This window comes from Ranitomeya variabilis, chromosome 2, assembly GCF_051348905.1.
Source record: "Ranitomeya variabilis isolate aRanVar5 chromosome 2, aRanVar5.hap1, whole genome shotgun sequence".
NCBI lineage: Eukaryota > Metazoa > Chordata > Amphibia > Anura > Dendrobatidae > Ranitomeya > Ranitomeya variabilis.
In genome coordinates this window covers 634801388-634813409 of record NC_135233.1, presented here as the reverse complement: position 1 = coordinate 634813409, position 12022 = coordinate 634801388, and the positions used below count along the sequence as shown (strand labels likewise).

The 12022-nt window shown below is 40.6% G+C and overlaps 1 protein-coding gene across 1 annotated transcript in view; it reads right to left on the bottom strand.

The window, feature by feature from the left end:
* Positions 1–12022, bottom strand: part of KMO (kynurenine 3-monooxygenase) — a 705013-nt gene that overhangs the window by 184154 nt on the left and 508837 nt on the right. The window lies entirely within an intron of this gene.

Genomic DNA, 12022 nt, shown 5'->3' with positions numbered 1-12022 from the left:
GGCTGTGTCGAGATGTCTAGGGAGCGCTAGGTACATTCCACGGCTACTTCTAGTTGCGGTGTTAAGTTCAGGGTCTGCGGTCAGTACAGGTACCACCTTCTCCAGAGTATGTCTCATGCTGCTCTTAGGCCACCAGATCATAACAATACATACAGACATACATCAGACATACATACAGACATACAGCAGACACCATGCAACATACACCATGCGATATGCAACATGCGATGTGCGACATGCAACATGTGACGTGCAACATGCAACATGCGACATATAACGTGTGACATGCAATGTGCTACATGCGACATGCAACATGTTACATGCGACATGTGACATGCGACATGTAACATACAACATGTGGCGTGCAACATGCGACATGTGACATGCAACATGTAACCTGCGACATGCAACATGTGACATGCAACATGCGACATGCAACATATGACATGCAACATGTGACATGTAACTTGCAACATGTAACATGCAACGTGCGACATGCAACATGCAACATGTGACATGCAACATGCGACATGTGACATGTAACATGTGACATGCGACATGCAACATGCGACATGCAACATGCGCCATACAACTTGCGACATGTGAATGCAACGTGCGACATGCAACGTGCGACATGCAACATGAGACATACAACATGCAACATGTAACATGCAACATGTGACATGCATCATGCGACATGCAACATGTGACATGCTACATGCAACATACGACATGCAACATACAACATGCCACATACAGTACATACATACAGTACATACATACAACATACATATTAACATACAGTACATATAACATAGAGTACATACTCACCGTCACTTGTCACTTTGTTCCCCGAAGCCAGTGTTACCTGTAAAAAATATTAAAATAACAAACAAAGACTATACTCCCTGGTCCGCAGATATCCAATTAAAACGCGTGTCCCTCGACGATCTCCCGTGGAGAACAGCAGCATCAGCTGATGCAACGACTCACCAGGGGCTCCAGGAATACAATGATGAAAGGTATCCTTCCACAATGTATTCCCCACAATGTATTCCTATGCCCCTGTGAGAAAATAGTCCCTAGTCTCACTTCTGGCACTGCTGTGTGAGAAAGTTCCCAAGCAGCAATGCCATAAAGTGAGACCCTGAACTAAAGTAACCTCAATGATGCACTGCCGAAGCCATTGTCTCCTGTCAGTGTGTCAGGATTCTGAACATTTTTTTACCTTTTGTGCATTACTACCCTTTTCCAAGATGGCGTCTTTGGTCTCATGTGCACTGTGTCTTCCTGCTATAAAACTCCACCCCAGCCTTCAGTCTGTGCTAGAGTATTCTGCCTTGCATCCAGCTCCTGACCTCTGGTGACTCCCTGGCTATATACCTGCTCCTGTGAACCTGTGTGGTGATCCTGCTACTCTGCTCTGAGTTCCTGCTGCATACACCAGTTCCAGTAATCCTCCTTCATCTGCTGCTCGTGTTTACTTCCATCTGCATTTGCTGGACATGTAAGCTGTTTCTGCTCTGCAAAAACCTGAGACTATTAAACAGGCTTCCCTGGTTGAGCTAAGATATGATTTGAACTGCCTTATAAGCTTATCTATCTGTGTTTGGACTAAGACAAGGATTTATTTGTGTCAAGTATCCTCATAAATAACTGTGCTTCATAGACTTTCTGCTTGATTGCATTTTCCTCTGAAGTTTCCTATAGACTGCTAAGCTGCGTTTAATATTTACACCAAGTGTTGTGGACTTGAGTTTCTCTCTGCACCTGTTTGAATCACCGTGTGATAATATAGACTTTACCACATATAAAACTGTGTCCTGTAGTTGTCTTGTTCCAAGCAAAGAGTCTCCTGAGTTATCCCCTATAATTATTACACAGTGTGTCACTGAAGGTCTATAGAGCAGTGACATCACCCGATGTATGGTAAATATGGTTAAATTAAGAATATTAAAATACTTTTTTCTGGCTACGTCTATTTTTTTTAACCCTTTCACTACTATAGGATTAATAATGGATAGGCGTCTTATTGACGCCTCTCCATTATTTACCAGGCTTAATGTCACCTTACAATAGCAAGGTGACATTAACCCCTTATTACCCCATAGCCCACCGCTACAGGGGAGTGGGAAGAGAGGGGCTAAGTGCCGGAATTGGTGCATCTTACAGGTGCGCCATTTCTGGGGTGGCTGTGGGCTGGTATTTGTAGCCGGGGGGGGGCAATATCCATGGCCCCTCTCTGGGCTATGAATATCAGCCCACAGCTGTCTGTGTAGCCTTTCTGGCTATAAAATATAGGGGGATCCAACGTCATTTTTTGGGGGTCCCCCTATTTCAATAGCCAGTAAAGGCTACACAGACAGCTGCAGGCTGATAGTCATAGCCTAGAGAGGGGCCATGGGTATTAACCCATTCCCAGGCTACAAATATTGGCCCCGGCCGTCGGCTTTCCCTTTCTGGCGCAGAAAATTGCGTGGAAGCCCACGCCATTTTTTTTTCATTTTTTTTAACTGAAACATATTGTTCATTAACCCCTTTCTGCCAGCTGACGGAATAGTACGTCAGCTGGCAGTGTCCCCCGCTTTGAGGTGGGCTCCGGCCGGTGAGCCCACTTCAAAGCCTCAACATGTCAGCTGTTTTCAATAAAAAAAGGATTAACCTGATTGCTAAACGAAACACCCAAAAGAGAAAAGAAACCGACCAAGACAATCCAAATTTGTATTAAAAATTTAGAGTGTTTTTAAACCATTTATTACTAATAAAAAAAAAGAGATCATGGACAATTATTAATGTATATAAAAAATATTCCTATATATTACTCTCAAGACGCAAACATATCCAGTATAGCAAAAATAGTGGGCTGCACTGACTCCAATGGTTGGCTTCATAAGATGTGTATATCAATATATGTATTTATATAAAACCAAAAAGTGCAAGACATATGAACACTATGTATATAGAAAATAAATAATCAAATAGTGCATACAAAAATGTAAACTTTATCCACTCAATAAAAAGTGCAACCGTGCAATATTAAGAGCCAACAGTAGGGGTCAGTGTTTCCCCATATATATTTAAACCGACCAGGACAGTAGTAGAGGTGTAAGCCGTATATTATTAGTAGTCACCTCATAACAGAGGAATAGCAAGGATGAATCAAACGATACTTAGAACACAATATAGTATCCACCTGGTCTCCTAGGAATGGCGTCCGGGTGTCGGACGCCATTCCTAGGAGACCAGGTGGATACTATATTGTGTTCTAAGTATCGTTTGATTCATCCTTGCTATTCCTCTGTTATGAGGTGACTACTAATAATATACGGCTTACACCTCTACTACTGTCCTGGTCGGTTTAAATATATATGGGGAAACACTGACCCCTACTGTTGGCTCTTAATATTGCACTTTTTATTGAGTGGATAAAGTTTACATTTTTGTATGCACTATTTGATTATTTATTTTCTATATACATAGTGTTCATATGTCTTGCACTTTTTGGTTTTATATAAATACATATATTGATATACACATCTTATGAAGCCAACCATTGGAGTCAGTGCAGCCCACTATTTTTGCTATACTGGATATGTTTGCGTCTTGAGAGTAATATATAGGAATATTTTTTATATACATTAATAATTGTCCATGATCTCTTTGTTTTTAAACCATTTATTACTAATAAAAAAACTCTAAATTTTTAATACAAATTTGGATTGTCTTGGTCGGTTTCTTTTCTCTTTTGGGTGTTTTGCTTGCAGTACCGGCTGTCCTTTTATGTTTTGGATATACCTCCCAGGTATTTGATATATACACATTTATTTATATTTATATATAAAGATATATAGCAAGATACTCTGACATTCTAATATTTTTGGGGAGGTATCCCTGACTCGTGGTAATTACTGATTGCTAAACGGCGTAGCGGGAAAAAAAATCAAAAGCAAAAATTACGTTTTTTTTTTCGCCGCGACATTGCATTAAAATGTAATAACGGGCGATCAAAAGAACAAAAGTGGTATTATTAAAAAAGTTAGCTCGGCACGCAAAAAATTAGCCCTCACCCAACCCGATATCTCAGAAAATATAGGCGCTACGGGTATCAGAAAATGGCTCAATTATATTATTTATTTTTTAGCAAAGTTTGGAATTTTTTTTCACCACTTAGATAAAAAATAACCTAGACATGTTTGGTGTCTATGAACTCATAATCACCTGGAGAATCATAATGGCAGGTCAGTATTAGGCTGTGTACAAACGTTGCAGATTTGGGTGCAGAATTTTCTGCACAAAATTTGCATCTCCTGGCAGAAAACGCAGATGCATTTTTGATGCATTTTTGCGTCTTTTTTGCACGGTTGTGATGCATTTTTTATGCAGTTTTTGTGCAAATTTGATGCATTTTTGGTGCGGTTTTGGCGCGGTTTTGATGTAGTTTTTGCTGCGGTTTTGATTCAGTTTTTAGTGCAGTTTTGATGCGTTTTTTATTCAGCTTTTGGTGCTGTCTTGATGTGTTTTTGCGCTTTTTTTGCACGGTTTTGATGCGTTTTTGATGCAGTTTTTGTGCAATTTTGATGCATTTTTGGTGTGAGTTTTGCACGGTTTTGATGTAGTTTTTGCTGCGGTTTTTATTCAGTTTTTAGTGCAGTTTTGATGCGTTTTTTTATTCAGCTTTTGGTGCTGTCTTGATGGGTTTTTGCGCTTTTTTTGCACGGTTTTGATGCTTTTTTTATGCAGTTTTTGGTGCGGTTTTTATGCAGTTTTTGGTGCATTTTTTGCGCGGTTTTGATGTATTTTTTGGTGCAGCTTTTAGTGTGGTTTTGATTCAGCTCTTGGTGCAGTTTTGATGCGTTTTTGCTCATTTTTTGCGCGTTTTTGATGCAGTTTTTGGTGCGGTTTTTATGTAGTTTTTGGTGCGTGTTTTGCACAGTTTTTATGCGTTTTTGGTGCAGTTTCTGCGCGGTTTTGATTCAGTTTTTGGTGCAGTTTTGATGCGTTTTTGATTCAGCTTTTGGTGCAGTTTTGATGCATTTTTTATGCAGTTTTTTGGCGGTTTTGATGCATTTTTGGTGCGTTTTTTGCACGGTTTTGATGTAGTTTTTGGTGCGTTTTTGATTCAGTTTTTGGTGCAGTTTTAATGCTTTTTTGATTCAGCTTGTGGTGCAGTTTTGATGCAGTTTTTGGTGCATTTTTTTGCGTGGTTTTTATGCGTTTTTGTGCGTTTTTTAGTGCTTTTTTGTATGCGTTTTTGAAAGCTGAATAAAGATGTATTATTGAACAAAAAAAAAGATTTTTGATGTTATTATTGTCCAACATCCTCTTTTACATTTGTCCAACCAACACTCCAATACACACACAGATAGATAGATAGATGGATGAGATGGATAGATAGATCTACATATAGATAGATCTATAGATGCATACATCTATCTATTCATATATCTATCTATAGATATATCTGGATAGATATATCTATTGATAGATGTATAGATAGTGTAGGGTGCGCGTCCACTGTCCGGATTACATCCAGATTAGCTGCAGATTGGATGCTACGTACTTGTAGTCCCATTGGATGATGCCTGCACACCCCCCCCCCCAAAGACCCCCCGCACAGACCCGCACACACCCTGACAGCCCCGCACACACCTGAACAGTCCCACACACACACTGACAGCCCCGCACACACCCGAAGAGTCCCGCACACACCCGAACAGTCCCGCACACACATACACGCACACGGTCACCGCAGCAAAACTGCAGATCTTTTTTACATCTGTGGTTTTGCTGTTGATGTGTCTGACTCAATGCAAGTCTATGGGTGCAGAAACGCTGCAGTTCCGCACAAAAGAAGTGACATGCTGCAGAAAAAAAAAGTTGTGTTTCTTGTTGCACAACAAGTCAGCGGCTCCCATAGACTTACATTGGTTGTGCACTACACTGCGGATTTGATGCAATTCTGTGCGGCAAAAAACGATGCGGATCTGCAATAAAATCCGCAACGTGTGCACACAGCCTTAGCATTTAGTGAACCTAGCAAAAAAGCCAAGCAAAAAACAAGTGTGGGATTCCACTTTTTTTGCAATTTCATCGCACTTTTAATTTTTTTCACATTTTCTGTTACACGACATGGTAAAACCAATGATGTCGTTCAAAAGTAGAACAAGCCCTCACATGGCCATATTGATGGAAAAATTATGGCTCTGGAAAGAAGGGGAGCGATAAACGAAAACAAAAAAGCTCCAGGGGTGAAGGGGTTTAGAAACATGGATATGGACATATCTATGGAAATAGACATAGATATATCTGTATTTATCTATCTATCTATGTATGTATCTATCTATCTATCTATCTATCTATCTATCCCATATCTATCTATCATCCATCCATCCATCTATCTATCCCATATCTATCTATCTGATTCCATCTATCTATCTGTGTGTAATGGAGTGTGGGTTGGACAAATGTAAAAGAGGAGGTTGGACAGAAATGACATCACAAATCTTTTTGAAGATAGAGGAGGGAGGGGTTGGGGTGTGTTTTGGAGTGGGTGTGCTAGGTTCAGGCTTAGAGGCCTGTGCAAAGCATCATGGAACTTGTAGTATTAGAGCACAATAAGTCAGGAGAAAGGAAGTTGTCGATTAACCCCATGAGAGCTGGATCCAGCACTAAAGATGTGCTGCTACAGCATGATAAAAGGTAATATTGCTAAAATTAACACAGTGGATGTTTTCAGTGGCACATAATAGCAAGATTTATGAAAAAAAAAGTTATAGTAGTGGACAACTTCTTTAACTCTTTTTCACAAAAAATTTACTTTAGCCCTAAGCTTGTTATTTTGACAATGGTAACAGGAGAAAATGAACTCTAAAATTTGTTGTGCAATTTCTCCTTAGTATGCCGATACCCCATATGTGGAGGAAATCCACTGTTTGGGTGCGTGGCAGGTCTAGGAAAGGAAGGAGTATTGTATGACTTTTTGGACATAAAAATGTCTGGAATCAAAAGCAGATGCCACGTCGCTTTTGGAGAGCCCCTGATGTACCTAACAGTGGAAACCCTCAACAAGTGTTCCCATTTTGAAAACTAGACCACTCAACAAATGTATCTAGGTGTGGAAAAAACTTTGAACCTCCAGGTGCTTCACAGAAGTTTATAATGTAGAGCTGTGAAAAATAAAATCACATTTACCCACAAAAATGTACTTTTAGCCCCAAATGTATTATTTTTCAAGGGTAACAGGAGAAAATGAACCACAAAATGTGCTGTGCAATTTCTTCTGAACAAATAGAGGAGAAAATCCAGCTTCCAAAAATATCAAAATTTATTGAAGATAAAATCCAAGATCCAAAAACATGGTTCACAGGAGAAGAAATAGCAGCATGCTACATGTTTCGAACACTAAGTTCTTTTTCAAAGCTTTGAAAAAGAACTTAGTGTTCGAAACATGTAGCATGCTGCTATTTCTTCTCCTGTGAACCATGTTTTTGGATCTTGGATTTTATCTTCAATAAATTTTGATATTTTTGGAAGCTGGATTTTCTCCTCTATTTGTTCCATTGCCTCACGTGAAGACTGCACGTTATCCGGGCTTCCCCACAACAAATGCCTAGTAGGTGAGCTGGTTTTGTTACATTTTTTTTTTTCACTTTTGTCAATTTCTTCTGAGTATGCAGATATCACATATGTGGAGGAAAACTACTCTTTTGGTGCACGGCAGGGCTTGGAAATGAAGTAGTGATGTTTTGGAACGCAGTTTTTGATGAATTGGTCTGAGGGTGTCATGTCACATTTTGAGAGCCCCTGATATGAAAATACCCCATGAATGACCCCATTTTGGAAACTACACCCATCAAGGATTTTATCCAGGGGTATAGTAGACATTTGTAATCCACAGGTACCACACATAATATGATAATATTAGGCCATTGTATTAAAAATTTTCGCATTTGTCGCATTTGGAGAGCCCCTGATGTGAAAATACCCCATAAGTGACCCCATTTTGGAAACTATACTCCTCAAGGATTTTATCCAGGGGTGTAGTGAGCATTTTTAACCCACAGGTACTACACGGAATTTGATAACATTAGGCTGTCATATTGAAAATGTTCATTTTTTTCAAGAAAATGTTGTTTTAGCCCTAAATTTGTAATTTTCACAATGGATAATAGGAGAATACAAAACCCATAATTTGTTGAGAATTTTGTCCCGGATGCGACGATGCCACATATGTGGTCAAAAACTTCCGCTTGGTCACTTGGCAGAGCTAGGAAAAGAAAGAGCACTATTAGCCTGTGATAGATTGTACAGTAAATGCCATGTTGCATTAGAAGAGCCCCTGACATGCAAAAAACTTCAGTACCCGCTGAGAAGGGCGGGCTGAGAAGGAAGGAGCGCTATTTGGCTTTTGGAGCACAAATTTTGCTAGAATAGTTTGCGGGTGACATTTACGGAGCCCCGAAGGTGCCAGAACAGCAGAAAAAAAACATAAGTGACCTCATTGTAGAAATTGCACCTGTCAATGAATTTATCTACGGTTGCAGTGACTATTCTGTAAGATTCATGTCAGACTTTTTGCTGGACATTTGCAAAGTCTAGTACCCATAAATTGTGTCCTCGTACAGTTTAGAGCACACATATATTGTAGCGCCCCCATACATTGTGCCCAGTTTGTGCTTCTGGCAACAGACACCCTGTAAATTGTTAAGTGCTCTCTACCCACTACAATAATGCCAAACATGTGGCCGCTTACTGTCGTTTAGGCACAGTGGGGCTCATGTGCTCAGAAGGAGGGGAGCCTTTGGATTTGGAAGCGCAGAATTCACTAGATTTTATTTGGGGGTCGGGAGCCATGTTACTTTTCCAGAGACTTTGTTCTACCAGTAGAGTGGGGGCTGGTTTTGTGCAGGAAAAATTAGGGTTTTTATTGGTAACATTTTCGGGTATATAACATTTTTTGACCACTTCCAGTATTAAGCTGGGATCACATTCTTGTGTTCTACTCTGAGCACTTAGGTTGGGGTTTTTATTTAAATCATACAAAACTGCGATCCAGACGATACTCCCCCTACGAAATCACCCACCATAATGAGGCAGATGGAGATACTTCATACTTCGTTTGGCATCTGCTCCAGTGGTATCCATCTTTTTAGGCGTGCACAGATCTGTAATCGTCCACAGTTGTTCTTTAAAAAGACCAGAAAATGATGGGACACCCCCAGAACACAGACCAGTCCAAGGTGACTCCATCTGCCTCATAAGTAATTGGTTCTGTCCGAGGTTTTGTCTTAATTGCAGTTTTGGGGGATTTACATGGTAACCCTGACATAAGCTTGCAGCAGAGATTGCAGGATAAATGTGAGCTGAGCCTTATTCCAATTTTTGGGAGGTAGAATGAACAAATAGACAACAGCACAAAAATAGTTCTTATTTTCATTTTTGCGGTATGTTTTTATACCGTGCGGTGTAATTGATCAGTGGGATTTATTCTTCTGTTGTGATTACAGTGATACCAGATTTATATAGATTTTTTTTATCAGGCTTTGCGGCTATCACACTGTAAAAATGTTTTGTTTTTTTCTATAAAAAAGTTATCGCCATGTTCTGACAGCAGTAACTTTTTTATTTCATAGCAAGCAAAGCTGCATGAGGGCTTATTTTTTGCAGGACAAGTTGCAGATTTTTTTGGTACCATTTTGGGATGCATAATATTTTTGATTACTTTTTATTCAGATTTTTTAAACATTTTTGAAGCACAGAATGAACAAAAAACAGAAATTCAGTAATTGTTTTTATTTTTTATTTTTTGTGCAGTTCACCAAGTGGTAAAAGTGATAAGACAGATTTGTTAGTCGGTTCGGTACGATTACAGCAATACTAGATTTATATATGTTTTATGCTTTGCTATTTTTACAGACTAATAACAATATTTTAGCTAAATTAATTAGTTTTTGCATTGCCATACTCAGAGCTGTTTTTTTATTTTTTTGCTGAATTAACCATATTAAAGCTTGTTTTTTGAGGGACGGATTGGCGTTTTTATATACCATTTTTTTTACATATGACTTTTTTTTTAATCTCTCTCTATGCACTTTTTGTGAGTCACTATGATGAAAAAGAGAAATTTTAGACGTTTTTTTACGGCGTTCAGCATCTATTTATATAATTACCTTAAATTGTCTGTCATCCACTTATGTCTGGACGTCCTTGAATCCCACAATCCACTGCGCCGCACAGGAAGTACGCCGATCGCCATATTGGAATACCCAAGTGATGAGTATTCCAATATGGCACCCACTGTTGGTACCAGGACCTTGCGCAGTACCACCAGCGGATCATCGCTGGACTGGGACATCGCTGCCGCGACTCTCTCATCCCAAGAACCCCACACCGCAAGGACCTCTCCCCACCGCTTGGATCCAGGCTGCCGCTTGGAACCAGACCACCGGTGCACCCTCCCCTCCGCGCAGCCATAGGAAAATGATTCAATGTGCAGCTGTGACGTTGGAGTCACAATTGCTTCCAGGGGCGATCCCCATGATGTTCCTGTGTCTCAATATGTAAACTGCTGCTTGTACCAACCTATTGCATGGTACCACCAGTGGAACACCGTCGCACCACACACACACTGTATATGCTGTACGCACCACACACACTCACACTCTCACACACACTCACATTCACACTTACACTCACTTTCACACTCACACACTCACATTCACACTCACACACATTCCCACTCACACTCACAGACTCACACACTCACACTCACACACTCACATTCAGACTCACACTCACATTCACACACACTCACATTCACACTCACACACACACTCACATTCACACTCACACTCACACACTCATGCTCACAATCACACACTCACACTCTCAACCTCACTCACACTCACACTCTCAATCTCACTCACATTCACACACACACTCACACACTCACATTCAGACTTACACACTCACTCACACTCACATTCACACACACATTCACACTCACGCTCACACACACTCAGATTCACACACTCACACTCTCAATCTCACTCACATTCACGCTCACACTCACACTCACACATTCACACTCACACACTCACACACACACTCACTCACATTCACACTCACGCTCACACACATTCACAATCACATTCACACATTCATGCTCACACACTCATGCTCACACTCACACTCTCAATCTCACTCACACACTCTCACACTCACAGACTCATACTCAGACTCAAACTCGCATTCACACTCACATTCACACTCACACACTCACATTCAGACTCACACACTCACACACACTCACACTCATGCTCACACACACTCACATTCACACTCACAGTCTCAATCTCTCTCACATTCACGCTCACACTCACACATTCACACTCACACTCATGCTCACACTCACACACTCATGCTCACACTCACACAATCACATTAACACTCACATTCACACATTCACACTCACACACTCTCAATCTCACTCACCTTCACGCTCACATTCACACTCACATTCACACTCACCATCACATTTACACATTCACACTCACACACTCATGCTCACTCACACACTCACATTCACACTCACACTCACTAACACACTCACTACCGCATTCACACTCACACACATGCTCACACTCACAGTCACACTCCTACTCACACACTCACATTCACACTCCCACTCACATTCACACTCACACTCATGCTCACACACTCACACATTCACACTCACGATCACACTCACATTCATACACTCTCTCACACTCACATTTACACTCACATTCACACACACTAACACACTCACATTCACTCGCTCACACTCTCACACTGACACACTCACGCTCAAACTCACACTCTCACAATCACACTTACAGTCACAGTCACACACATTCATGCTCAGTCACACACTCACACATTCACACTCACGCATTCACATCCACACATTCACATCACACTCACACTCTCACACAATCACATTCACACTCACATTCACAGGCACGCTCATGCTCACATTCAC